Source organism: Aquarana catesbeiana, linkage group LG01, assembly GCF_042186555.1.
Source record: "Aquarana catesbeiana isolate 2022-GZ linkage group LG01, ASM4218655v1, whole genome shotgun sequence".
Lineage (NCBI taxonomy): Eukaryota > Metazoa > Chordata > Amphibia > Anura > Ranidae > Aquarana > Aquarana catesbeiana.
The window spans coordinates 688,261,927-688,287,174 of NC_133324.1; the positions used below are offsets into that span (position 1 = coordinate 688,261,927).

At 40.9% G+C, this 25,248-nt stretch overlaps 1 protein-coding gene across 2 annotated transcripts in view; it reads right to left on the minus strand.

Annotated features, from left to right (window-relative positions):
- TRPC3 (transient receptor potential cation channel subfamily C member 3) overlaps positions 1–25,248 on the minus strand; it is a 309,905-nt gene that overhangs the window by 281,994 nt on the left and 2,663 nt on the right. The window contains exon 1 of one of the 2 annotated variants that reach the window (XM_073603502.1): positions 5,985–7,028. The exons of the other annotated variant lie outside the window; for it this stretch is intronic. The gene's annotated coding sequence lies outside the window, so the exon portion shown is untranslated. Of the gene's footprint in view, positions 1–5,984; positions 7,029–25,248 lie in introns of those variants that run through there. 2 annotated transcript variants of the gene reach the window in all.

Consider the following 25,248-nt stretch of genomic DNA (forward strand, 5'->3'; position numbering starts at 1 on the left):
GGAGTAAGGCGGGGCGGAGGGTGGGCGGCGTCGGAGGAGCTCCGTCTAGCCCCCCCCCAGCCGTCTTCAAGCTTCTTCAAGATGGCGGCCGGCGGAGACAATGTCTCCACCGGCCGCAGACCTCTAGCGGCGGCGGCGGCAAAAATCAAAAACCGGATTTTTCTGGACATTTACCGGGACACAAAAAATTTGTGAATGGAGTGTAAGTCCCGGGAATGTCCCGGGAAATCCGGGACAGTTGGCAACTATGTCAATGCGGGAACCGGCGTTGTAATCGCGCAAATGTGAACCTAGGCTCAAGGGCTTCTGTAAAATAATATGACCACTCTGATTTTTACTCAAATTGGCAAAAGGCTTCCTACCCTAATGCATACCCTGCAAAACTGCCCACTAACTGTCCCCCCCCCCGTCCCTAAGCACTAAGCACTTACCTGAGTTCTCTCATGATCCAGCGCTGTCTTCAGCTACAGTCCCGCTGCTCTCTCTTCCTGGTCTCACAGAGCACACTGAGAGCAGCGGGAACCATTGCTGTCACTCAAATCCTGTGAGGAGGGATCAGGGGGTGTGGCCGAATGTCGCTGGTTGTGTCTGTGGACGCACACATAGCTTGCTCAGGGGGGGCACCTGCAGGAAGGAGCAGCAGGCAGCACAAGCTGGGGGACCAAAAAACAGGAGGTAAGCTACTGCTTTGTGCAATTCCCTTCCACAGAGCAGGTAAGTATAACCTGTTTTGTATTTTTAAAAATATTTAAAAAATAGGTTTATTATCACTTTAAATCTATTGAATACACTGTATAAATAATACAACCCCAGGATATTAACAACTACATAACAATCCATGTATGTTGGTTGACATATCATTGTAGCATCACCTCTCCACCTCATATAATCTGAGAGTTCTTTGCATTCATTAAGAAAATGTAAACTGTTCTATAAATGGCGCCTGTGCAAAGCGAGCAACCTCATGCGTTCACTAAGTCGTAGAGCACCCAAACAACATGGGACCTGGTAGCTAGTGGCAATCATTCTAATAGTGGTGCCTACTACATTAATTGCCAGCTTCCCCGGGGATCACCTACTGTAGGTATGGAACATGCATGTAAATATACAAAATTATCCATATCTAAGCTTCAGCTTTAATGACTACAGAGTTGCATTTATTTTTTTTTTTGTTTTATATTTAGCATTAAATAAGGATGAGTGTGCTGTTATATGTACCCCCCTAGTGGCTACGAATCCCTACATGAATACTATCATGCAAGTGGGATTCATCAAGTATGTACAAACTTTAAAGAGGTATTAAACCCAAAACCAAAAATGTATTATATTGCAGTTTACCAATCATTAGATGTGGTGGCTGCATTAGATTTTTTTTCTTAGGCATTTTTCCCTCTGTTTTCACCTGGTGTTCTGGCCAGTAACACACCTCCTGTCTTAGGCCCTTTTCACACTGGGGCGGTGGGGGTGTCGGCGGTACAACAGCGCTATTTTTAGCGCTGCTGTACCGTCGTTCTTGCAGCTGTATTCGGCCGCTAGCGGTGCGGTTTTAACCCCCGCTGGCGGCCAAAAAAGGGTTAAAATCCCTCGTACAGCGCGGCTATAGCCGCGGTATTGCTACGGTATAGCCGCGCTGTCCCATTGATTTCAATGGGCAGGAGCGGTTTAGGAGCAGTGAATACACCGCTCCTTCACCGCTCCAAAGAAGCGGTTTGCAGGACTTTTTTCACCGTCCTGCCAGCGCACCGCTTCAGTGTGAAAGCCCTCGGAGGCTGTTTAGGGGCAGTTTGCAGGCGGTATTTTTAGCGCAATACCGCCCCAGTGTGAAAGGGGTCTTAGTGTGACACAACTCTGGATGAATGAGCACAGGAGGCACAACAGACAGCAGCATTGTTAATCTGGGTGGAGGGGGAGTGTTTAATCTGTGTTATTTATTCTATGTTGCATTTTAATTGTATGGATGTTTTATTTGTAGTGTAGTGTTTTTGCATCTTGTTTAGTTCATTGTTGTAATCTTGTGTTGTCTTTGACTGTGTCGTAACAATTACCCAATTTCCCATTGGGATTAATAAAGTATTCTGTATTCTGTATGTAGATGTAATAGTAGATTTAGATGCACTAACAAATTAAAGCCAAGCTCCAGCTCACACTTTATAATCCGCTACAGTAAACAGTTTTTGTTTTCCTTTTGGGATAAAGATTTTACCTGAATAAACAAAAGCTGATCATTTTAATCATCCCTGACGAGCTTACAACAGACTTACTGGCAAGATCAACAGATACAAATAGAAGAAAGAAAGTCTAAAAACGGAAACTAATAAAGCCATCATATCTAAGGATTGGTAAACTGCAATATAATAAATACTTGCTTTTTGGTTTAACCATTTAAGAATCGGAAGGATTTGCCCCCTTAATGACCAGGTCATTTTTTTGGGATACGGCACTGCGTCACTTTAACTAAAAAATTGTGCAGTTGTGCGACATTGTACCCAAACAAAATTGATGTCAAAATTGATGTCATTTTTTTTACCACAAATGGAGCTTTCTTTTTCTTTTGGGGGTATTTGATCACCTTTGTGGTTTTTATTTTTTGTGCTTTAAACAAAAAAAAACCCATCAATTTTGAAAAAAAACTATATTTTTTCTTTTTGATATACTGGTAATAAATATAAAAATGAATAAAAAAAACGAATTTCTTCATCAGTTTAGGGCAATATGTATTCTTCTACATTGCTTTTTGTGAAAAAAAATTGCAATAAGCGTATATTGATTGGTTTGCACAAAAGTTATAGCCTCTACAAAATAGGGGATCGATTTATGGCATTATTATTATAATTTTTTTTTACTAGTAATGGCAGTGATCTGAGATTTTTAGCGGGACTGCGACATTGCGGCGGACAGAACGGACACTTTTGACACTTTTTTGGGACCATTGATATTTATACAGCAATCAGAGCTAAAAATAGCCACTGATTACTGTATAAATGTCACTGGCAGGGAAGGGGTTAGCACTAGGGGGCGATCAAGGGGTTAAGTGTTCCCTAGTGAGGTGTTTCTAACTGTGGGGGGATGAGACTGACAGGGCGTAGAGAGAGATCGCTGTTCCTGATCACTAGGAACAGCATATTTCTCTCTACTTCCCTGACAGAACGGGGATCTGTCTGTTTACATTGACAGATCCCCCTTCTGCCTCTGTGAGGATCGATTGCAGGTGGCTGGCGGACATTGCGGCCACTGGCCACGGGCAACGGCTCTGGGGACGTGGCATGGGCATGCCTGCTACAGCCTATTTAAAGAGCCGACGTACAATGACGGCGATGCACACAGCCGTGCCAACCTGCCACAATACAACTGCGGCGGGGGGTTGGCAAGTAGTTAAAGTGGTTACATGGGTTAGTCCTCATGTACACTACAGATGCTAAACTGAAGTTTAGAAGCAGTTGGGCGATTTTTTTTCAACAGCCCCTGAACTCTCCTCTATGTTATCTTATGTGTACATGCACACTCAGTCGTTTATAGTAGTTTAGAGGCAGTTGAAGTTTCAGGCATTTTTTTGAAAGCAGAAAAATCACATTCAGGACTGTAGTTTACTGGCATTTCAAATGCCAAATGCTTGTAACCCTGTGTAAACGCATGTAACCGTGGTAAACCACGTTTATTCACGTTTGCGTTTGTAAGCGTTTTTAAAGGGGGAAAAAATGTCTGATAAATGGGATCCTCAGTGAAAAAACATAAAATAAGACCGCTATCTACAAGCACATTGCTCTCTCTTCTCTCACAGAATTCCTGAAATGGTTAATAATTTACTTGTTTTTCATGGATTGTGGGCATTTGGCAGGGTCTCCTGAGGTTATCTTTAAAAAACGCTTCTAACCTCAAATGCTCATAACTGCTGCTAAAGTCGCATAAACGTGGTATGAAAAAGCTGTAAAATGGACATTTTTCACTGTAGGTTTACAGCTGTCAAGTTTCCAGCCTTTAGAAGAGGTTTTCAACTGCCCTGTGTACATGAGACACCACTCTAGAGGAATGTGCACAGGGGGTACAGCAGGCAGCACCATTGTTAGTCTGGGGGGAGGGGAGTGGTAAATGTATTAGCAGATTTAGTACCACTAACAAATTGAAGAAAAATTCCACATCACACTTTATAAGCAGTTGCAGCAAACAGTTTTTTTTTCCTTTTGGGATAACAGTTTTGCATGAATAAATAAAAGCTGATCATTTTAATCACCCCTGCCAGCATTAAGTGGTTTGTCTCATCCATGTAAACTGATACATTCTACTAGAGAGCTGGAGAGCTTGTGATTTTGAAAAACAGACTTGCTGGATAGTTCACCAGAAGAAATAAATCCTAAAAAAGAAACTAATGCAACCATAACATCTAAGTAGTGGTAATCTGCAATATAATAAACACTTGCTTTTGGGTTTAATACTGCCTTAATATTGCTTTAAAGTCATGCAAAAATAAAATAAATCATTGTACACCAGTTATTGTACAACAGTAGATAATGTTCCTTGTAATAACCCCCATTAACAGTTCTCATTTATTTTTGCAACAGGAATTTTCCTTTGACACCTTTGCAGTAGTTCACAGTGCACAATGTTCAATTTTAGTTGTGTAATATTTATATACATATTCACTAAGGAGAACAGATAGTTACTTCTAATTGAAAAAATGTTTTTAATATATTTTTACCAAGTGTGTCATCTCTAGCTCATCTAATTAATTTAAGAATCATATCTGAAGCTAATAGCCAGCAGAACTTCTGTGAGAAACAGTCGGGCAAGCTTGTACTGGCCTGTCCTAGAAATACATTCAGCTTCAGTAGTTTCATCACGGTATTACTGGTGCAGAAAGCTAAAAAAACTGCATCTCGCACTGGAATTAGGCCTATATATATATATGTAATTGGCTGCAGGATTTATGCTTGTTATGGAGCAAAAATACGTTTGTGATATTTAAGATCTAAAAAGGGGGGTTGTAGAAATTTGGGTAGAATACAGCCTCCATTCCCAGGGCCACATCTTACCTGGTAGCCAGACCTCATCAGGACACTCTCTGTTTTTCTCTGCTGTGAGAGTCTGCTGCTGATAGAAAAGGGTGATTGCTGACAGAACACTAAAAAGGCACCAGACCTGTCTGCTTATTTTGGGAAACCCATTACCGGACACTCTTTAAATCAGGAAATGACTTTATGTAGTGGCTTGGATGAGTAGGGGTTTTGTTCTGTTTTATGCTATGGACTTTCTGCTGTGAACTGTATTTGTGTTTTGCCTTGATGAATAAAAGTGCAGGACACACCTGCTTGGACTGTATCTGGGTGTCCTTGTCTCGTGTATGGTTTACCGCGGCAATGCCATTTCAGCCTGTCCCCCTTACAACCTATATATATATTCATATCCTATTCAATTTTAGGTGGTATGCATTTTCCACGGTTACCCAAGGTCAAATTTAAATATTCAGTTAATGCCCTACAATCTCAGTTTTCATGCATGAATGGGAAAGGGTAGCATACAGGGAAAAAAAAATCCATTACAATTTTATAAAAATATGGAAAACTGCAGGACTTTGCTGCCTTGCCTCAAGCAATTACAGTGGCTAGTATTGGCTAGGTAGATTCATTTGCAGACATTTATATGTATAATGAACACTTTGTTTAAAAGCTAGGTTCCCGATCCTGCATTTTCTATAGTCTTTCGTTTTAAAACAAAGACAATAATTGCAGTGTTGCAAAGCAGACTAAAATATTGCAAAAATCAGTTTTCTGTATTTTTTTCAACTCAATGCTGCTATTTGTCAAGTAAACTGCTGTGGAAATTCGTCAGTTTTTATGTCTACAGGAAAAAACAATGATGTATTAGATATCAAAAAAACGCAGTAGATGCCTTCACTAAAAAAGCAGCTACAAAAGAAGAGACTTTGAAGTAAATAATGGCACAGTAACAGACTTACTTTAATGCAGACCTCAACAAATGCAGATGCTTACCATTCATCTTTCTCCCCTGCCAATCCGTTCTGCTGCCAGGAGCGGTAGGAAAGCCTTTGTTAGCTTCGACTTACTGGATTCATAACTAATCCAGAGCTATGGACCCCCTGCCACGTAACAACGCTGATTGGTCCAGTGCTGTCACATGAAGTGAGCTGTATGTTCTTCCACAGCCAGAAGTGCTGGGTGTTTCCTTTGGCTCCTGGCACTAAACTGAGCATTCAGGAAGTGAACTAAAGGTAAGTACTGCATATGCTGCTGGGTATGGACGGAGGAAGGGGGTTAAAGAAATCTGAATGGGCAAAGAACAGAACCACTTATATAGAAACAGAAACTTAGATAAAGTGGCCCATCAAACCAGCCCCATTTTATTTACTGTATATATATATATATATATATATATATATATATATATATATATATATTTATTTATTTATTTTTTATTATTATTATTTTTTTTTTTACCCTTTTCAGTTACTCTGATTATAGATCTTTGTTTATCCTAAGCATGAATCCACTTACTGGTGAGTGACTTACTACCTCTGCCGGAAGTCTGTTCTAAGCATCAACTATACTTTCAGTAATAAAATACCCTCTAGAATTATTTTTGAACTTTCCTCGGGTTAAATTGAGACCATGCCCCTGTGTTGCCTTCCTGAACCTTATTAACATCCTTAATGTATTCAAACATTTTAATCATGTCTCTTCTTACCTCCAGACTTTGGCCATACTTCTCTTCTGAGTCACAGGAGTGCACTTGTTTCTGCACTTCTGTGACCCAGATTCAGCTGCCAGCGAGCTAAAGTCTGCTGTCAGCTGACGTCACAGACCAACAGAGCCACTCCATTCTCTAGATGTATCCTGACAGCAATGTCAGGATCCACCCAGACTCCTGACTGTCAGCTGGATCAGGCTCTCAGTGCACCACTGAGAGCCTGAGCCAGCTGCTCCTGACCCCTCCACAGCCAGGCACTCCAGTGAGCACTGGAGAGGCAGAGCAGAGAGTGGTGACTGATAGTCACTGCTATCTGCTCAGTGAAGACCAAGAACTGAGCTATCAGCAGTTATGTGACCACTTGGTTCTTGGTCTAAGAGCCAGCAGGAGATAGCTCCAGCATCAAACCGATGCTGCAGCCACATAGGTGAGTATGTATGGTTATTTTTTTTACATCCTGCACTTCTCCTTTGAGGTCCTGAAGTCACTCCTGATATGTTTTATTCATCAGACCTTTAACTATTTTTGTTGCCCTTCTCTGCACTTGTTCTATCTCACCAATATCTTGCTGTAAGTGAGGTCTCCAGAACTGGACAATCAAAATGAGGTCTAACTAAAGATCTACAGTATATATTGGAATCAGGATCGCCTTCCTCCTGTTGATGATCCATTGATACGCCCTAGATTTCTGTTCACTTTCCCCACCACCTGGCCACACTGTTTGCTCATTTTACAATCATCTGAAAAAAGTACCCTAAAATCTTTTTCTTCTGAAGTGCTGGCCAGCACTGTACCTTCAAAATTATACTCTGTTAAGGGATTCTTTCTCATAGGTGCATTATTTTACATTTAAAAACACTGAACTGGGGTTTCCACTGCTTTGACCAAGCTTCCAGAAATGCCAAATCATGTCCCATGTTACAGACACATCCAGATATCAATCCTATTGCACACCTTTTTGTCATCAGCAAATGGACATTTCTTAACCTCCAAACCTTCAGTTGAATTACATACAAACAGATTAAATAGAACAGAACCTAGTACAAAGTATTGTGGTACATCACTAGTCTCTGTTCCGAATGAGCACCATTTACAACCACACTCTGGTATCTATCCTTTAGCCAACTGTATATCACTGAACCACTGAAGGGTTAAGTCCAGCTTGTACAACTTTTTTATGGGATAATTTTATTTAATTATTTAACTCAGTCAAACACTATGGTAGTAAAGTATATAGACCAACAGGAAAAAAAGCTGTCCAATACCATATCAGTAGCCATTCAACATCACTATAAGCATATAATATTTAATAATTTAAATTATTCCTTGTGTTTTATAAAAAAAAAGTACCTTTTGATAAAGAATAACTTAAGAAATCTGAACATGTCCAATCTACAGATCGATTTGAATTGTTTGTAATCGTGTTACAGTAGAAGTACAGACAAAACACAAAATCAGCAATCAATGCGTTATATGAAGTGGAAAGCTATTTACTAGTGTATGCCTTTTGTTTTCAGATAAAAAAAAAAATACTGTATTCGTAAAGATACTTACACCAGAAAATAAAGCCTGTAACATTGGGGAAGGTATTAAATGAATAGCAGGATCCAATAACTGACAGCATGAGAACACTGTCTAGAGCACCCCCACTGATTCTCCTCTTCCTAGGAGTGCAGGACAGCCATGTAACCACCTGATGGACAATATATTGCACTGAGGGCTCAGTCAGCAGGGGTCCACACATTGTCAGGTAGGGGGCAAGGGCATGCATGCATATGATCAGATAGTCCCTATTTGCATATTAAAGTGGATGTAAACCAACTCACATGCTTTCTAAACTACTGCCATAGTGGTTATCTATAAGGATATACATGCCTCCTGCATGTATCTTTACCTGTCAAATGTCTCAAATGTCTCCCCTCTGTCTGTTATGAGACCCGAAAAACTGCATATTCTGTGGGTGGGTTTGTTGTCCAGAGCTTGGTGAGTGGAGTCGTGATGTCAGTAGACTCCCCGCCCACCTCTACACTCCCCTTTTCTCCTGTGTATTTCTTACACTGAACTTCTGCTATCATTACTAACATCCAGTCAAAACCCAGAAAAGTCACCACATGACTTCATCATGCCCAATCATGCTGAGGTGTGGAGCAGCCAATCCTGGGAGAGCTGGAGAAGAAAGGAGGAGGGGATCTGAAGTACACAAAATGCCTCTCTCAGGCTTGTGCATGAGATATGTAAATCACCTGTCACTCCCAGCAAGGGGGAAGAACTGACTACTATTTCTCTGTGTGTCAGTTTTTATCTCACTGAAAAATAATTACAGGAGTACTCAGAGCTGGACTTACTCTTCGTGGCAAGACTGGGCACAGATGACATGAAATCCTATACTGTACAAGATTCAAACCTTAATTTAAAAAAAAAATCGGGTTTACATCCACTTTAAGTTTAGCAGTATTCCTACCAGCATTGGAAGCACTCATGTCCTGGTAAATGCACTGTTCTTTTAGTTTATGCTGTTAGCTTTCAGCTCATGTTGCTTGTATAACACTTTTTCCTCTCGCTAGGTTCTCTTTAAACACAATGCATACCTAATCAAAATTGAACTGCACCCCGCCAATCCACATTCTTTTGAACAGAAGAAGTTGCTCTAGCATGTTGTATAGGGAATTTCAACACTAATAATAGAAATACTGCAGTTTATAACCATAAGAAAGACCAAGGGCACATCACTTGATATCTTGCATGTTTCATTTTTAATTTTAATTTGGATTTACTTTAAATGTCTCTCCAATTTTGATTTTTTAATGTCCAGTACCAAACTGCTATTTTGATTATCATCACTGAATTTTACTTGGTCTACCACAGAGTGTCCAGTTCTGAAAACATACAGAAACGTGTTAGTTGCTAGCAGGCCTTTGGAAATCTAGCAGGTTGAAATCTGATGTGCCAAGCAGCTAATCCATAAAACAAATCTAAGCATTTGTGGTTTGTTAAAGCACTTTGTCTCCATCTCTCTGTTAATTAAATTGACCATTATGCCCTCTATCGACAAACTTTTAGCACACTTCCATCCCACTTCACATCTTTCTGGAATCCCTCTGTACCTATTGTAGGACCAATAAAAGACAATGGGAATCTCCCTGTATAATTCTACAGAAATCAAAAGGGTGCAAGGTCCAATACTTTGCTGCCATTTATCTAAAATCAGTGTGGCAAGAAATAGCGCATGTGACACTAACACTTTTTCTAAAACAGTTTATCGTGTAGCAGTTTGCTTCACATTATGATGGCCATTGTAGGCTGTCTTCCATTAAACGTGTGCTATCTCAGTAGTCAATTTTCTACTTCATAAGAGATAACTCTGATAGTTCTATTCCAAAAATGTAAACTTGTCACTCTTGATGTCACTCTTCCCTTGAAAGTAATTCATGCTATTGACCAAGTGACAGCTGTATGAAAGGGAAGTAAAATTAAAGTTCTAACAGAATCTAGCTTTCACATAGTATCCATTGTGCTCATTAAAATGTAAACATGTCTTAGTAGGCAGTTATACTCTGGAACCGTTTAAACCTTTTTTATTATGTAAAAGGGGAAACTATGTATACATATATACAGTACATTTATATATCACCCAACAAATTCAATTCAAAATACTAACAACTACTTACAAAGCCATCCACAACTCTGCCCCCAGCTATATCACTGACCTAATCTCAAAATTCCAACCAAATCGTTCTCTTCGTTCTTCTCAAGACCTTCTGCTCTCTAGCTTTCTCATCACCTCCTCCCTCCTCCGCTCGCCTCCAGGACTTTTCCAGAGCCTCTCCAATCCTATGGAACTCCTTACCCCAATATGTTTGATTATCTCCTACTCTATTAGCTTTTAAACGATCCCTGAAAACCCTTCTCTTCAGAGAAGCCTATCCTACCCACACCTAACAACTGTATTTTTATTTTCTCCATCTGATCATCCCCCACAGCTAATACCTTCTGTTCCACTTGACCCTCCCTTCTAGATTGTAAGCTCTAATGAGCAGGGCCCTCTGATCCCTTCTATATTGAATTGTATTATAACTGTACTGTCTGCCCCCATGTTGTAAAGCACTGCGAAAACTGTTGGCGCTATATGAATCCTGAATAATAATATATTAGATTATATTCTATATACATATATATATATATATATATATATATATATATATATATATATATATATACAGTGGGGACGGAAAGTATTCAGACCCCCTTAAATGTTTCACTCTTTGTTATATTGCAGTCATTTGCTACAATCATTTAAGTTTATTTTTTTCCTCATTAATGTACACACAGCACCCCATATTGACAGAAAAACACAGAATTGTTGACATTTTTGCAAATGTATTAAAAATGAAAAACGGAAATATTATATGGTCCTAAGTATTCAGATCCTTTGCTGTGACACTCATATATTTAACTCAGGTGCTGTCCATTTCTTCTGATCATCCTTGAGATGGTTCTACACCTTCATTTGAGTCCAGCTGTGTTTGATTATACTGATTGGACTTGATTAGGAAAGCCACTCACCTGTCTATATAAGACCTTACAGCTCACAGTGCATGTCAGAGCAAATGAGAATCATGAGGTCAAAGGAACTGCCTGAAGAGCTCAGAGATAGAATTGTGACAAGGCACAGGTATGGCCAAGGTTACAAAAAAATTTCTGCTGCACTTAAGGTTCCTAAGAGCACAGTGGCCTCCATAATCCTTAAATGGAAGACGTTTGGGACGACCAGAACCCTTCCTAGAGCTGGCCGTCCGACCAAACCGAGCTATCGGGGGGAGAAGAGCCTTGGTGAGAGAGGTAAAGAAGAACCCAAAGATCACTGTGGCTGAGCTCCAGAGATGCAGTCGGGAGATGGGAGAAAGTTGTAGAAAGTCAACCGTCACTGCAGCCCTCCACCAGTAAGGACTTTAGGGCAGAGTGGCTCGACGGAAGCCTCTCCTCAGTGCAAGACACATGAAAGCCCGCATGGAGTTTGCTAAAAAACACCTGAAGGACTCCAAGATGGTGAGAAATAAGATTCTTTGGTCTGATGAGACCAAGATAGAACTTTTTGGTCTTAATTCTAAGCGGTATGTGTGGAAAAAAACAGGCACTGCTCATCACCTGTCCAATACAGTCCCAACAGTGAAGCATGGCGGTGGCAGCATCATGCTGTGGGGTGTTTTTCAGCTGCAGGGACAGGACGACTGGTTGCAATCGAGGGAAAGATGAATGCGGCCAAGTACAGGGATATCCTGGACGAAAACCTTCTCCAGAGTGCTCAGGACCTCAGACTTGGCCGAAGGTTTACCTTCCAACAAGACAATGACCCTAAGCACACAGCTAAAATAACCAAGGAGTGGCTTTACAACAACTCCGTGACTGTTCTTGAATGGCCCAGCCAGAGCCCTGACTTAAACCCAATTGAGCATCTCTGGAGAGACCTAAAAATGGCTGTCCACCAACGTTTACCATCCAACCTGACAGAACTGGAGAGGATCTGCAAGGAGGAATGGCAGAGGATCCCCAAATCCAGGTGTGAAAAACTTGTTGCATCTTTCCCAAAAAGACTCATGGCTGTATTAGATCAAAAGGGTGCTTCTACTAAATACTGCGCAAATGGTCTGAATACTTAGGACCGTGTGATATTTCAGTTTTTCTTTTTTAATAAATCTGCAAAAATGTCAATAATTCTGTGTTTTTCTGTCAATATGGGGTGCTGTGTGCACATTAATGAGGAAAAAAAATGAACTCAAATGATTTTAGCAAATGGCTGCAATATAACAAATAGTGAAAAATTTAAGGGGGTCTGAATACTTTCCGTCCCCACTGTATATATACCATATATACTCGAGTATAAGCCAAGTTTTTCAGCACATTTTTTTGTGCTGAAAATGCCCCCCTCGGGTTATACTCGAGTCAAGCACTTTTCTGCAGCAGAGAATGACATTTTCCAAACTGACTTTGGGGCCCTGTATCTCGGGGTCACTTGGTGCTAGGAACCCCAAATATGGTATGCAAACCCAGTGGAACTAGCACTACAACATATCCAAAGCTGAGATTCCTAGCACTAAGTGGCCCCGAGATACAGGGCCCCAAAGTCGGTTCGGAAAATGTCATTCTCTGCTGCAGACTTTGGGACCCCATATCTCGGGGCCACTTGGTGCTAGGAACCCCAGCTTTGGATATGTTGTAGTGCTAGTTCCACTGGGTTTGCATACCATTTGGGTCTCCTAGCACCAAGTGGCCCCCGAGATACGCTGCCCCAAAGTCGGTCAACTGCATCTGCAGCAATGTCATTTTGGGACCTTTTGGGTCCAGAGACCCCAAATTTTGGCTGCAGCTAGGGGGCATCTAGCAGCCCTTAACTACCGAGTTTGAAGTTCGGGGAACCTATGGCTGCAAATGGGCGCAGTGAGGCATGCAAATGGGCACAGTGAGGCTGCAAATGGGCATTGCTGACCCTCTTTTCCACTTACAGTAGCTGCGCATTTCTCACCCTAGGCTTATACTCGAGTCAATAGGTTTTCCCAGTTTTTTGTGGCAAAATTAGGTGCCTCGGCTTATATTCGGGTCGGCTTATACTCGAGTATATATATATATATACATATACATATATATATATCCTTGCGTGTGGAAACTTGGCAGAAAAATGAAACAAGAAATATAACTGGTTAATATTCTTACCATAGCAATTGGTAGACATAGCCCTTCCAATTTTCTTCAAATACATAATGGTTTTTTGATTGAAAAACAACATCCCATGTCAGCTTTTACAAACTGGATCGTTGCATTAGGAGCTCAGGAGAATATCAAACTTTGCATGTGCCAGGTTTACACTGGCTCAGTGACAAAGAGTTCTTGGAACTTGTCGGTAGCTTTTTAAATAATTCAGTAATTTGTGGTTAATTTGACCAATTTACTATTTTGCGAAGTTTGTTATGTCAAGCGTAACTCTAAACATTTTATTTTAATTTTATTTATTTATTTATTTAGATAGAGTGGGAAGGAGAATCTTTTTCAGTTTTTTATTACTATCCGACCTTCTGGGTCCCAATTTGGGATGGACCAGGACAGGAAAGGAGAAGAAACTTCTTCAGTGGGGATGCAGACAACAAAGAAAATCTGGCAGAGGTTTTATCACTTCCTCAACATACTAGTATATATATTCAGTCTCTGTACTAAACTAATGAACATGGAGAGGGAGATGGGACTTTGTGTGAGGCAGGTGGCAACCAAATAGCGTAATACACGTACAGGTGGCTTAGCAATGTTGTTTATTTGTCATAAAGAGGGTATAAAGAGGGTATAATGAATTAATAATTATTGCTACATGTACGCTACAATCTCTGCTACCTCTAATCCCTATACGGAGTAATACTACATATATGGATTACTGGCATGTGCTGCTATTTCGCTTTTATTATGTGTTATATGTATATGAACTGTTTGGAATATGTAATTATATCCTTATTTATATGTATTCATAAACTGTACTTTAATCAATTGTGTGTATATATTCAATGGCTTTGCTATATATTTCATACTGAGTGCAATTTTATACCCTCTTTATGACAAATAAGCAAAATTGCTAAGCCACCTGTACGTGTATTACACTATTTGGTTGTCACCTGCCTCACACAAAGTCCCATCTCTCTCTCCATGTTCAATTGAATCAGGGATGGAGGCACATAGTACACGGTAAGTTGCCTCATTTAAAGTCCCAAACCTCTCTCCCCCCTCCCCTTATATTTGTACTATACTAGTATATATTTTAGTCTTTGTACTATACTAGTATATTTTTTCAGTCTTTGTGACCATAGGACTTCCTGTGTCAGTGACTCATGATGCTCCATGCAGAACAAGGGTTCTTGCATGTGGCTGTGTGCTGAATGGCAGTACTTTGGGAATATGTCAGGATGACATCTTGGAGTGCCTGGTGTGTGGATAATTAGCATGCAACATTGCGTGCACTGTCTATAATGGGATCACTGGTATAAGTGTGTAAAGGACTCTTTGTGTATAATTCAATCTGTTATACTAAAGCAGCAACTTTCTTCCATTAAAACTGTATGGCAACCTACTCTGCTGCCCTATTCATCTGACTTGTCTAGCCAGCAGCTCCACATTTGTCAGCACCCATCTTGCTGCAGCAATTCACTAAGTGCACAAAATGACTAATTTTTGTTATATCTGTCAGTGTCCTGATTAATGTTATACTGTGATAATAAACGCAAGCCGGGCATTGCCATGTTTGGTCAGTCAAAGTTACAATTGCAATTTGGATCAAGTTGCAAAACATTTGCTCAATAAGAGAAATAAAATAACTTAATATGATCGAAAATTGTGATCCATTCCTTTCCATGGGTACCGCAGACTCGATGTCCGCTGGCACCCGCCGATCATGAGGAAAAGACACATAACTGCAATCTGCTTATGTAAACAAGACCGATCACTGTTCTGACAGAAGGGAAGGGATGGAATTTGTGTCCCTACAAAATAAAGTAGTAAACTCATGTACCCCCTAATTTAAATATGACCCACCCCTTCCTGTCAAGGCCACACCCCTTGCTGTTTAAAACCTGCTCTGAAATTTTCGAGTGGGGACACTAGTTCTGAGGGCCTGGAGGGGGTAATGGATTCCCTTAATTTGCATCGATTTCCTCTCACTTCCTGTTTGGTTATGTGTCAGGAAGTGAAGGGAAATCTCTGCAATGGGACAGGGATGGTAAATAGTAAACTAACAGGGTCTATAACCCTTCCTTACTCTATCCAAAATGAAAAAGAAAAAAAAAGCCTTGCCTATAGTTCTACTGTAAGCACAAATTTCTGATAATTTTATGGAGAGGACTAAGAAGATGTAACCATGCCAATGGTGTAGCAGAAAACATATAGCACAGCACAGTGAGAAAGGTTTGTGGTCCAAGATGATAGGACAGTCAAAATTAGAAGCGCCACCCCCCCCACAGTTGTGGAATGCTGGCCGCCCGCATACCGGAAGCAGTGCGGCCACTTTATGGGGGTGCTAAACTAATTTGCCTCTCAGCCCAGTCCGCCACATAAGACTGGTGCTACACTAATGCCCTGTACACACCGTCGGATTTTCCAATGGAAAATGTGTGATAGGACCTTGTTGTCGGAAAATCCGACCATGTGTGGGCTCCATCACACATTTTCCATCGGAATTTCCAACACACAAAGTTTGAGAGCAGGCTATAAAATTTTCCGACAACAAAATCCGTTGTACACAAATCTGACGCACAAAGTGCCATGCATGCTCAGAATAAATTAAGAGACAAAAGCTATTGGCTACTGCCCCGTTTATAGACCCGACGTACGTGTTTTACGTCACCACGTTCAGAACGATCGGATTTTCCGACAACTTTGTGTGACCGTGTGTATGCAAGACAAGTTTGAGCCAACGGAATGTCCGATCAATGTCCGACCGTGTGTACGGGGCATAACAGTGTAGCGCAAGCCGGCGGGGACTCTTTCCGTGCTGCCCCCTGCAAAGTGCTGCCCTAGGCCTGGGCCTTATCAGCCTAGGCTAGGAAACAGCATTGAGTTAGTGTCAGAATGTCTGCAGCAATATCGCAGTCCCGCTATAAGTCCCTGATCACCGCCATTACTAGTAAAAATAAATAATTAATAAAAATAATTAATAAAAATATTCTATAGTTTGTAGACGCTATAACTTTTGCGCAAACCAATCAGTATATGCTTATTGGCGATTTTTGTTAACTAAAAATATGGTGCAGAACACATATTAGCCTAAATTGATGAAGAAATTTGATTTTTTAAATTTTTTTATTGGATAGGTTTTTTAGCAGAAAGTAAAAAATATTGGTCTTTTTTCAAAATTCAAATACCACCAAAAAAAGCTCTATTTGTGTGAAATAAAGGACATAAATTTCATTTTGGTACAGTGTTGCATGGCCGTGCAATTATCAGTTAAAGAAACGCAGTGCTGAAATGCAAAACATTTCCTGGTCATGAAGAGGGGTAAATCTTGCGGAGGACAAGTGGCTAAATGAAAGCAGTGTTGTGTTTATCAAGCACAGCAAATGTAACAATAAATCATTGTTGATTGTCCACGTGAAGAATGTGGCAATACAATTCCAATTCATCTTGTATAAAAGAGATCTATCAAAGCAGAAAAGTAGTAAATTTGCAAATGAGAAGAAGAGAAGAAAGGCCAAAAGCAAGGGTGGGATTAAAGCAGGAGAGGGAGGGAGGAAGGACCCTAGAGCAGCGGTCCAAAACCTTTTTGGCACCGGGGATCGGCTGCGTGGAAGAAAATTGTGCCGAGGCCTGATGAGGGAGCAGAGGCCAGGAGGGGGTATGCTGTTTTTTGTGGGCAATTTGTCGGGGCAATGGCTGGTGTGAGTGCTTCAATCATCACTGCACCATGGTTGATATGGTGTCAGGATGATTGAAGAGCATTATTTCTATTATTACATTGTAATATAAAATGAAATAGTTCAACCCACCATTATGCAGAATCAGTGGGAGCCCTGAGCGTGTCACTTGCCACGTCACCTGCCACCAGATGCAGCTTGTCACATCCGCCTGCCACCAGATGCACTTGCTACGTCACCTGCCACCAGATGCAGCTTGTCACTTGCCACTATTGCCTGCCTTTAGATGCAGCTTTTCACTTGCCACGTCACCTGCCACCAGATGCAGCTTTTCAGTTGTCACATCACCTGCCTTCAGATGCAGCTTGTCACTTGCCATGTCGCCTGCCACCAGATGCAGCTTGTCACTTGCCATTGTCGCCTGCCTTCAGATGCAGCTTGTCACTTGCCACATCACCTGCCTTCAGATGCAGCTTGTCACATCACCTGCCTTCAGATGCAGCTTGTCACTTGCCATGTCGCCTGCCACCAGATGCAGCTTGTCACTTGCCATTGTCGCCTGCCTTCAGATGCAGCTTGTCACTTGCCACATCACCTGCCTTCAGATGCAGCTTGTCACATCACCTGCCTTCAGATGCAGCTTGTCACTTGCCATGTTGCCTGCAACCAGATTCAGCTTGTCAATTGCCACTGTCGCCTGCCTTCAGATGCAGATTGTCACTTGCCACATCACCTGCCACCAGATGCAGCTTTTCAGTTGTCACATCACCTGCCTTCAGATGCAGCTTGTCACTTGCCATGTCGCCTGCCACCAGATGCAGCTTGTCACTTGCCATTGTCGCCTGCCTTCAGATGCAGCCTGTCACTCGCCACATCACCTGCCTTCAGATGCAGCTTGTCATATGGCACGTCGCCTACCAGATGCAACTTGTTACATCACCTGCCTTCAGATGCAGCTTGTCACTTGCCACATTGCCTACCACAAGATGCAGATTGTCACTTGCCACATCGCCTGCCACCAGATGTGGATTGTCACTTGCCATGTCGCTTGTCACCAGATGCAGATTGTCACTTGCCATGTCGCGTGCCACCAGATGTGGATTGTCACTATCCTGACACCAGATGCAGCTTGTCACTGTTGCGGCTTGCCAACAGATGTGGATTGTCACTATTCTTGTCAATATACTTCCACCAGATGCAGCTTGTCACTGTTGTGGCCTGCTACCAGATGTAGATTGTCTCTATCCTGCCACCAGCTGCAGCTTCCCACTTTTGCCTGCCACCAGAAAATACCAGTTGGAGCTTGTCACTAATTTAATTTAAATGTAAAGGCAGTGAAAGTCCAAGCTGGCAAAACTTACACATGCGCTTTTAATAGGATCTATCCCAGAGTGTGGGCGGGCAGTGAGAGATGATGTAATTATCTCTCTACTCACCCGCGCCTGCACCTCTGTCAAGAGCAGCCTTTGCAGCCCTGCTGTAAGGGCGGAACAGCGGTGATGTGGGGCGGGCAGTGAGAGATAATGTCATCTCTCTGCTCGCCCGTCGTACCACTAACAGAGCAGCCTTCCCGGCCTAGCTGCAGAGGCTCCAAGGACTGGCATCGGCCTGCGGCCTGGGGGTTGGGGACCCCCGCCCTAAGGTTGGTTCCAGCTACAGATAAATAGATAATAAATAATCCTTAAATCTGGAGGGTTCAGAATAAGTAATCCAGGCTGGCCAAATTGTGATGTTATTAAGTCCATGATGAGTACTGTATGGATAAGGTTGTATCCCCATTCATTTTTAATGGCCATCAATGGAATCCAGAGGCTAAAAAATTCAACTGATTTTTTTCCAGCACACCATGAAGTATCATATGTGTTTTTTATTCCATGGAGTACTAAATTGGGGTGATTGGCGCTGTTCGACTGGGTCAACTATGATGTACACAAAAAATATGAGTGTAAAATAAAAAAATATGAGTGTGAAATAAAAAATAAAATAAAAAATTATGTGTATATAAAAATGGTAAAGTTCCAATTTCCGATTCTTTATTCCATGCTTTGCATACTGAAGGCTGGTGCATTTCTTTACACAGTATATATGCTTTGATGTGCCATTGAAAATGAATGGCAATGTACTAACACACATGAAGCAGTGGGAATGAATCCTCAAGGATAATTGGAATGCATCCTCAAGAATAGTTGCAATTTCATTAAAAAAATCTATGACTTTGCAACAGGCAGCATGTACAGTATGTTACCAGAATATAGAAGGAAAATAATAAAAAATATGGGAGGTGCCAATAATGAACTGTTTTAGAAGATGCAACCTCCAGAGCTGTCATTTTTACACTTACTTTAATATTTAATGAGTCGGGAACAAGCATACACTGGAAGTAGGTTGGTATTCTTGAAAGGCATGTATTGTTCAAGATGAGTGTTCAAAATGAGTTACCAACCATTTAGGTTTTGTAAAGGTTGACTTGTACTTTGACTGTTTATCCATGGTGCACAATATCACATACATGGCTACCTGTATGTGGTATGGTCAGCTAGGCAGCCTGCTCCAGTAGGGTTGCCAACTGTCTGGGATTCACCCGGACAGTTCGGGTTTGGAATCATGCGTTCGGGTTTCAGACCACCTGCAACCCGAATACATTATTCAGACCAGACTATGGCTTCCCAGCAGGGTTGCTGGCTGCAGTTGTGTAAGCTGAGAGTGTCTGTTACACTCTCCTTCACACTGCCCAAAGCCAGCATTAACGATTACTCCTCCCCCCACACAGATGGGAGAGGAGAGAAGGCTTGGTCTGCTCCTCTTCCCCCCACCCCTACCCCTCTGTGTCTGCCCACACTTCAATCCCTGGCACTGTGCCACAGAAAAGGAAAGTGGGGGCCAGAAATTTGAAGTCCAGCAGTCTCAGCTACATCTGGATGAGAGGTGCTGACTGCCAAGGGGTGAGTGAGCTCACCATCCATCCCTGTCTGTGACTGAAGTCTCCCCCTTCTCTCTTCTGCCTCTGAGTGAGTACACTAAGGCAAATCAGGGTTTTCAGAACACCCCTTACATCAGAGTTCCCCTTTACACCAGAGGCCACAGTGTTCCCCCTTACATCAGATTCCTCTCCATACATCAGAGTTCTCCCCCTTAGATCAGGGTTCCCAGAGCATCCCTTATGTCAGAGTCCCCAGAGTTCTCCCTTACATCAGAGTCTGCAGTCCCCCGTCCCCTTACAGTGTAAGTGAACTCTGTGATGTAAAAGAGGAACTCTGTGGACTCTGATGTAAAGGGGGACTCTTGTGATTAATTTAATTTGATTAGAAATGTTATTTAATTGCAAATATATATGTATAGTTTATACTATAAAAAAAAATTGCTGTGCGCCGCTAAAGTGTTCAGGTTTGACTTGAAGAAAAGGTGGCAACCCTATGCTCCAGTTTGACATCTATGTTAACAAAAATATCTAGAAAATAATGCTTGGTATTTATAACGTGGAAGGAAACCAACTGAATAAAGAAAATATATTAAACATACTGACCCTACTTATCTACTGCACAAGACAACTACTCCTGTTTTTTCCCTGCTATAAGCATAAAACAAGCTCACCTCCTAACATCTGGGGTCTCATCTGATTACTAAAACAACAGCTATCTTCAGCAAATTGTAATTTCTATTTTTATTGTTACCTGAAAAAAATGACAAAAAAATGAAATCTTTTTCTAAAGAGCCCTATGCAGCATTATGCATAATTACTGGTGAATCTGGATTCTAGAGTCAAGACTGGGTGAAGCTGAAGGCTAATGAAGCACTGTCTGTGCAGCAGAGGGAGCTGTTGTTAACTCAAACTTCAAACAGAGTATACAGTATATTACATCGCTAATTACTTAATTAGGCAGACAGAAAGATAAGAGGATTGACACACTGCAGACCCACAGCCATGTTCATTTAGATGTGTGTGTTTTAAGCAACTCATTTGAGCAAAAGCTCATTCCTAGCACAGACTGCAAACACTCTTTACAATTCATTATGCTCATGGAAGGATGTTGAAGTGCAATCACCTTCTGATGCCCAGATCTCAAAGCTATCTGTGTAATATCATTAGCTATAATAAACAGTAATTTCACAAATCGGAACCGGAGTTATTGTTATATTATAATAATGGCTATTGCAATCAATGTAATATAAAGGCAAAGACCATTGAAGATAAAGTGAAATATATTACCCATAAGGAGCACTATTCCAAGACCAACTACAGCATGGCAAATGTCAAGAACTTGAAGAGCCTGATTTACTAAAGAATATGTGACGGGGCACATTGGCTAATTTACTAACACATGTGGTTTGTTAAAGCAAACCTTCATTCACATCTTATCAATCGCAGAATCCTGAATTAACACATTTGGCAATTTTTTTGGGGGTGTATCAAGTACCTTTATAGGAGGTTCTAGCTCTCACTTTCACTTTTCATAGCCTAGGTGAGGATGATGTCCCCTTGGTCCACACCTCCTACCTGTAGCCTTATGGAAGCATATCACACACCCTAGGGGGATACAGGACTAGTCTCCCTGTAGTATGCATGTGCAGTAGAGGACAAATAGAAAAGGTGAATCCCCCTAATCTTCACTCTGTCCAAAGCAATATATATATATATATTTTATATATATATATATATATATATATATATATATTTTATATATATATATATATACTGTATTGCATACATGACACAAAACTTTTTTTGGACATTTCGTACACACTGTACATGGGAACTGCAACAAAAGACAATTACTATAATTACTTTGTCTTCTCATATCTTCCAGTGGTTATACTCATCACTAACAATCTTAACTTTGCCCCACCTCCCCATTGATTGGGTTCTCATTCCTATTGGTGCAGCATGAGAGGTTTCAATTTTTGGTAGATTATGGATATCCAAACCATCTGATCATTTCTTATATCTCCCAAAGACACTATCGGTGAGTTACCTGCTTAAAGCGGAGTTCCGCTTAAAAAAAAAAAATTAAAAGTCAGCAGCTACAAATACTGCAGCTGCTGACTTTTAATAATCGGACATTTACCCAGGGACCAGCGACGTGGGGGAATGAAGCCCCGCTCGTCTCCCCCTCCTCTCTGTCACTGTGGGTGCCCAGCTGTGGCTTCACAGCCACGCGGGCGCTGTGACTGGCCGGGCAATCATCTGGGACCTGTGACGTGCCCCAGATGATTGCCGAGAGGGAGGGGGGAGAGGTGAACTTACTTCCGGCACTGCGGTGCCCCGGGAGGAGGTGAGAGCTGGAAGCCTCTAAAAAGAGGGTTTCCGCTCCCCCCCCCCCAAAAAAAATGTGGCATGTCAGGGGGTCACCTCCCTTAAAGCGGAAGTTCCATTTTTGGGTGGAACTCTGCTTTAAGATTACCTTGGTTTGCACACCTGAGGAGTTCTCACTCTTCCTCTATGCATTTGTATTTATTTTCTATTATGGCCAATGCAGCAAAAGCTGGAACACAGTCAGGAGCAAATAGACGTTGAAAGAACACTTAGATATTTCACCACACTGGTGAAATATCGAAGACATAAATCACTTTTGGCTGGACTGACGGATTAGATGTGCACAGGTAATGCCAAATAAGGGAAATGAGCTGAGAAATTAGGTAAGATAAGGACTCTTCCCCAAAGTTCACAAGGATAATTTGAAGCTGATATTTCAAGCTAACAGCTGCAATTCAGAACTGACTAGATAATTTATCTGGTGCATATCCAAACTAAAAATTAGTTTTGTTTGGACTCATTCATTCTATTATTGGCTTTGCATTTCACTTCTACCCAATACAGCTTCATATTATTTTTAAGATAAATGATACACATGCAATAAATATGATCATCATGCAACCTTTTAGCTACCTCTTAAGACCTTGTGCCCAAAAAAGCCTATTCGATATTGATGGCTTTTCATTCATAATGCACTGAACAAATCATGTTACATTTTTCATTCATTAAAGGCAATTTTTCTGATTCATCAGGTTAATTATTTTTACCTTACATCCTTTGGTCTTGTCAAAATGAAGCATTGGATTTTAATAGTTTTGGGTGCTTATTGTTAATTTCAGTTGCTTCCCAAGCACTCCCCAACACATATATAGATACGTGGTAGGTTAATTGGCTTCTGTTCAAAATTGGCCCTGGTGTATGGGTGTGAGTTGGGGACCTTGGATTGTGGGCTCTTTGAGGGTAGGGACCGATGTGGGTGTGTGGAGTGCTGCGTGAATTGGTGGTGCTATATGGGTACCTTAAATAAAAAATAGGGATGACTGTACACATGCACCCACACTCACTCAGGTTGAACTGGATGGACTGGTGTCTTTATTCAACCTTACTAACTATGTAACTATGTATTGAGCTAAACACAAGCACTAAATAAGGTTTTAGATGTATTCTGGTATATTCCATATAGTAATGTGCTGACCATGGACCCATTGTTATCTGTATTGCTCTCCTGGTGATCCCCTTACACGTTCAGTCTGGAGTACCTGAAGCGTGTGCTTTGTAAATTCTTCACCCTCACTTTTCTTCCTCTATCACTAATCGGATCTAAACTTCCAAGGCAGGTTTGAATCAGATTTTTTATTTCTTCCTGCTGACCTGCTTCCTCTATGTGAAAATAGAAAGGAGCCTGCTATGGGCTTACTTGGGAATTTCTGTTCTGCATCACGAGCAGGAGTTCTCAGATCATCAGATTCCTAGCAAAAATGATTACTACATCTATGCTTGGTAAGTTATTCTTCATCTAAATGATAGTAACACATGCCAAAAGCACTATGTAAGAAGAATAAAGGTGAAAACAAAGTGAAGTCAGAGTAAAAATACCCTTATCTAGAAGTGCACAATACATGTTTGATGTATTATAGAACATTTTGTACAATCCAATAGATGATATATACAATACCCAAATAGCAATCAATGATTGACCCAGCTACACAGATTAGAACAAAATATAAACCTGGCCATACGCAGTATACACAATCTTTGCCAAAGAACCTTTTGAACCCTGCTTAGTATGCATACGAGATGAAAAAATATCTACTGGAATGCTATTGTTCTTTATGGTACTGCCTATGAGAAGCAACCATATGATCATCCCGCATACAAAAAAGATGTCAGTTTTCTTCTTGAAAGGCCAGTTTACAACCTTTAGCCTCTGAGGGGTACAGGTTGATATTAGCAACCAAAAAAGTAATATCAAAGACACAACAGAAATGAATAGCTTTGAATTGAAGCGACCAGCACTCAGGATATAAGTAAATTACAATTGTAACCTTGATTGTTGCTGGTTGTATGTCAAGAATGACTTTAATATAGGGCCTGCTAGCATGCATATTAAGTGTGAGTTCTTCCAGGAATAATATATATGGTATGCATTCCTTAAGCATGACACTTCAATGCCCCTAGCAACTATTGCAGAAATGATTTGCTTTCCCCTACACAAACCTACATAGTCATTTACGGGTACCTTCTTTTTCTTAAATACAGATATTATATTTCCTTTCAATGTCAGATTCCAATCACTAGTTTAGTATGTGGCAGCAACAAAAGGATTTTTTCTAATAATAGCTTAAAAATATAACCCCTCCAGAAATTAGGGCAAACTTGCTTCCCGAGACACGCAGCATCATTAAAGTTACAGCCTATGTCCTTCATGGCGTACTCAGCATCAGAGGCAGGAGTCATAAGTGAGATATTGATCTTTGAAATATAAAAACATCTTATACAACCGAAAATCACATCATTAAGTGACTGTGCCACAGTTGATGAAGAAACTGTTAACATTCTCGCAGTTATTTTTATGTTTTTTATTTTAACTATTTTATACCATTACAAGTATAGCAAAATTTAGAGGGATGCCAATATTGTCAATTTATCATTAACCATTATTGGATCGGTATGTGTTAACAATTGTGCAAGGAACTGGGGTCATTTTAAATTATCTCATCCCTCATCCGCACGCATGGTCAGTTTTGTAAATGTATCTATAGGAAGGCTGTCTAAAGGAATATTCAAAGATAGACGTCAAATTATGCAGTGTTACTATTATCTCTGGCTGCCTCTGTAAGCATTGTGGCTTCACATACAAGCAATTAAAGAATAGGTTACATCAAAGTTTAAAATAGAATGTTATTATGGAGTTAACTC